Source organism: Otolemur garnettii, unplaced genomic scaffold, assembly GCF_000181295.1.
Source record: "Otolemur garnettii isolate 467f Iridium unplaced genomic scaffold, OtoGar3 scaffold00095, whole genome shotgun sequence".
Taxonomy (NCBI): domain Eukaryota; kingdom Metazoa; phylum Chordata; class Mammalia; order Primates; family Galagidae; genus Otolemur; species Otolemur garnettii.
Window position 1 is genome coordinate 1,749,350 of NW_003852490.1, and position 4,525 is coordinate 1,753,874.

Genomic DNA, 4,525 nt, shown 5'->3' on the forward strand with positions numbered 1-4,525 from the left:
GTTTCACTCTTGCTCAGGCTGGTCTTAAACTCCTGGGCTCAAGCAATCTACCCATCTCAGCCTCTGAGAGTGCTAGGATTACAGGCATGAGCCATTGCACCCCACCTCAAGACACTTTTGTGAGTGACAACAGGAGCCGTGTAGTCCATCCCTAAGTAACTGAAGGCCCTGGGAATTTAGCCATGTCAATGCAGTCTCTTCTACATTATTAACTTAAGAAAAATGGGGGCCCTTTAGAAAAAAAGAAGTAAGGAGGAGTCAAATCAGGATGTCTGTGTGATGGATACCTCATGATTTCCCATCCAAACTCTCACAAAATTGCCCCGGTTTGATGAGAATGATCAGGAGCGTTGTCGTGTTGGAGAAGGACTCTGTGATGAAGTTTGCCTGGGCATTTTTTGGCTAAAGCTTTGGCTAACTTTCTCAAAAATTAGCAGGTCTTGTCGTTGTGTGGCCGTCCAAAAGATCAACAAGCAAAATGTTGAGTATCCAAGAAAACATTGCCATAACTTTGCTCTTCACTGCTCTGTTCTTGCTTTGACAGGACCACTTCCACCTCTCAGTAGCCATTGCTTTGATCATGCTTTGTCTTTCAGATTGGACTGGCAAAGATACATTTCATCTCTGGTTACCATTCTTTGAAGAAATGCTTCAGGGTCTTGATCCCTCTTATTTAAGATGTCCATTGAAAGCTCTGCTTTTATTTTCAGCTGATCTGGTGCAACAGCTGTGGCATCCACCAATTGGAAAGTTTGCTCAAATGTAATGATCAGTCAGAATTGTGTAAGCTGAACCAATTGAGAAGTCTATGCTGGCAGCTATTGTTTCTGTTGTTGACTGTTGACCTTCTTCAGTTACGTAACAAGCAAGGTTGATTTTTTTTCCTCACATATTGCTGTGTATGGCCTGCCACTTCATCTTCAATACTATTGTGTTCCTTCTTAAAGCAAGTTAGCCATTTGTAAACTGCTGATTTCACTGGAACATTGTCCTCATAAACTTTTTGTAAAGCATCAGTGATTTTACCATTCTTCCACCCAAGCTTCACCCTAAGTTTGATATTTATTCAGGCTTTAATTTTAACAGACTTTATGTTTCTCTGATAGGGGCTCTTTTCAAACTGATGTCTTATCCTTCTTAGTGCCTCCATGTAGATCCTGTTCCGATATGTTATAGCAAGTTGGTGCAAATCCATTTTGATGCAAAAAACTTTTGAAATCCATGCATAGTTATTTCATAATGTGCATTTTCCATGAGCTTTTTGAAGGCCCCTTCATACTTGAAAGAGAAAAAGAGGCTTGCTTTCTTATCAAGCTACTTGTTACTAAATCAAGGGTCAAGAACGTGGAGCAAATAGATCATTTATTGTTTTAATACTGCATTGTGGCTTAATTTTGGTCCAAAGAGAATGGGAGAGAATGATATTTCAATAGCAGAAATCTAGTGGCAAATAGGAAAACTATATCAGAAGTGGGCCAGGAAGCAAAGAATTTAACAGGAACATAAGAAATACATGTGACCCTCAAATCTTCAGTTATTTTATAATAAATATTTCACAGTAAACCAGGATTTAGAGGGCTACATTATATTTGGGGGCTATATTAAGTAACAGAGAGAGGAGAAAAAAGGATGGAAAATAGACTCTTATCAAGAAGGAAATGAGCCAAGCAACAGCAGGAGAGTGTGTAGAATACACTGAAGTCAATCCATTTAGAAACCTCGGAGACTCTTAATCCTTTAGGTAGGAGAACTGTTACTCCAGATCAGTGTTTTTCAACCTTTTTTGGCTCACAGTGCACTCGAACCTATAGCTAAACTTCCAGGACACACTTCAATTTTGTTGATCAAAAAAAAAAGAGTAAAAAAAAAAAAGAATACACTTACTGTGTTTTGAGCTTCTTTCAAAAATAATTTAATTAATGATCTTTAAAACTTTTCACAGCCCACCAGTTGAAAAATCACTGCTCTAGATTCTTCTTGGTTTATCATTTACAGTGCTGATGGGTGATGGAAGTTCAGTCAGAACCACAGGATCACATGCTATGTTTTTGAATGTATTATGGAAGCATCAACTTGTCGTTGAAAAAAGTAACAAATTTCACCAAAGCAAAATAATGTAAAACTGAATACAATATTTGCAGATTGATCTTTTCACAAGATGGCGCCGAAAGCAAAGAAGGAAGCTCCTGCCCCTCCCAAAGCCAAAGCCAAGGCAAAGGCATTGAAGGCCAAGAAGGCAGTGCTGGCTCGGCACCTGTGGCTCAAGTGGCTAAGGCACCAGCCACATACACCTAAGGTGGTGGGTTCGAATCCCCAGCCCGGCCCGCCAAACAACAATAATGGCTGCAACCAAAAAATGGCCAGGCGTTGTGGCGGGCGCCTGTAGTCCCAGCTGCTTGGGAGGCTGAGGCAGGAGACTCGCTTGAGCCCAGGAGTTGGAGGTTGCTGTGAGCATGATGCCATGGCACTCTACCCAGGGGCATAGCTTGAGGCTCAGTCTCAAAAAAAAAAAAAAAAAAAAAAAGGCAGTGCTAAAAGGCATCCACAGCCACAAAAAAAAGAAGATCCGTACATCACCCACCTTCCGGTGGCCAAAGACTCTGAGGCTCCAGAGGCAGCCCAAATATCCTCGGAAGAGCGCCCCCAGGAGAAACAAGCTTGACCACTATGCCATCATCAAGTTCCCCCTGACCACTGAGTCTGCCATAAAGAAGATAGAAGACAACAACACACTTGTGTTCATTGTGGATGTCAAAGCCAACAAGCACCAGATCAAACAGGCTGCGAAGAAGCTTTATGATATTGATGTGGCCAAGGTCAACACCCTGATCAGGCCTGATGGTGAGAAGAAGGCACATGTTCGACTGGCTCCTGATTATGATGCTTTGGATGTTGCCAACAAAATTGGGATCATCTAAACCAAGTCCAGCTGGCTAATTATAAATATATAACTTTTCACCATAAAAAAAAAACCCAATATTTGCAGATTGATGGATTGCTAATGGAAATATTTACATTCCCAAATGGAAATCATTACCTAATCCAGGAGTATTATTCAAATAATAAAAGTTGAGTTCAAAGATGTAACTCAGTTTATTGGTAGGTGTTTTTGAGGTGGCTTATGGAAAATAAAACGAAACAAATTTTTTACCTATAGTAAGCATAATTTACATACATTGGCTACTATGAACCATGTATTGCTCTTGTACTAATTTACTCCTTGATTCTTAACTCTTCATTTCAAAAGCAAAGCTTCTCTATCAAAATTCTACTCAATCTTTTATGTTATAATTGTAGAAATTCCTTGACTCTTAAATTCCACTAATTTTCATTAACTATCATTAAATTGGTACATTAAACTTTGTGAAGGTCTTCTTTAACAAACCTGTTTGTTCATCTAACTCTGCCACCCTTACGAGGGGGCTGTTAACTCAAAAAAAAAATTTTGTGTGTATTTGTATTTCTATTTACTCTCTGCCCCAACCCCCCACTAAAGTTAATCACTGGGGCTTTTGTTTTTCCAATTTTAAAATGAATACCTCTATCAAATAAGCCTAATATTCAAGAAAATGTATTTCAGCACACATAACGAAAATGATCTATTTTCAGAAAGAGAAAGTGAACTTGTCCAAAAACATTTTTTAACATATGTGCTCTAAAATAATTACTAGGAAGTAAAAATTCAGTCACATTTTGTCCCAGAAGATCAATTGTAGAATTGAGTGTTAGTATTATTTGAAGTATTTATAATTTAATGACACTAAACTCTTCAGTGAACAAGCTTTTATTGAAGTTTTACATTTTGTAAACAAGAATAATGTTTAATATTTCTTACATGCATTACATAATAATGAATCATTGCCACTAGGTCAACAGGAAGTAACAGCAACAACAAAGCCAAGAAACAATGTGATTTTTTTTCAAATTTAACTCAATGTTGGATGTATTTTAATATGGTATTTATTTCCATAGACTAGATAAAAATTCCCACATAAAATAGGTGTGTGTATTGCATAATATATATTATTATAGACATTGTATTGTATATGTATAATATATGTATGCATGTTTATGCATAATATATAACATATAATTATATACACACAGGTATCCGTATGTAGATGTACATATATAAATATACACATAGGAATTTTAAATTCTACTACATATATATTGCTCTTGTTTCTCTGAGTTACTATTTTATTGTATTTTTTTTATTTTCTGGAAGAGTGGGGACAGAGTCTCACTATGTTACCCTTAGTAGAGTGCTGCAGTGTCACAGCTCACAGCAACCTCAAACTCGTGGCCTCAGCCTTCCAAGTAGCTGGGACCACAGATACTCGCCATAAGGCCTGGCTATTTTTTGCTGCAGCTATTGTAGTTGTTTAGTTGGCCTGGGCGGGGATCGAACCCACCACCCCTGGTGTATGTGGCTCGTGCCGTAATCACTGTGCTATGCGCACTGAGCCTGAGTTACAATTTTAAAAGCTATACTTTGTTTTATAATAGTCTCACTGCAAAGAAA

General features: G+C 38.1%; 1 pseudogene across 1 annotated transcript; it reads left to right on the forward strand.

Moving 5' to 3' along the window:
* The first annotated feature begins 2,158 nt into the window (after positions 1-2,158).
* On the forward strand, positions 2,159-2,972 carry LOC100946539 (annotated as a pseudogene). Its single transcript, XR_002774763.1, has 2 exons — positions 2,159-2,212; positions 2,526-2,972. The product of XR_002774763.1 is annotated as a 60S ribosomal protein L23a pseudogene (transcript).
* The last annotated feature ends 1,553 nt before the right edge of the window (positions 2,973-4,525 follow it).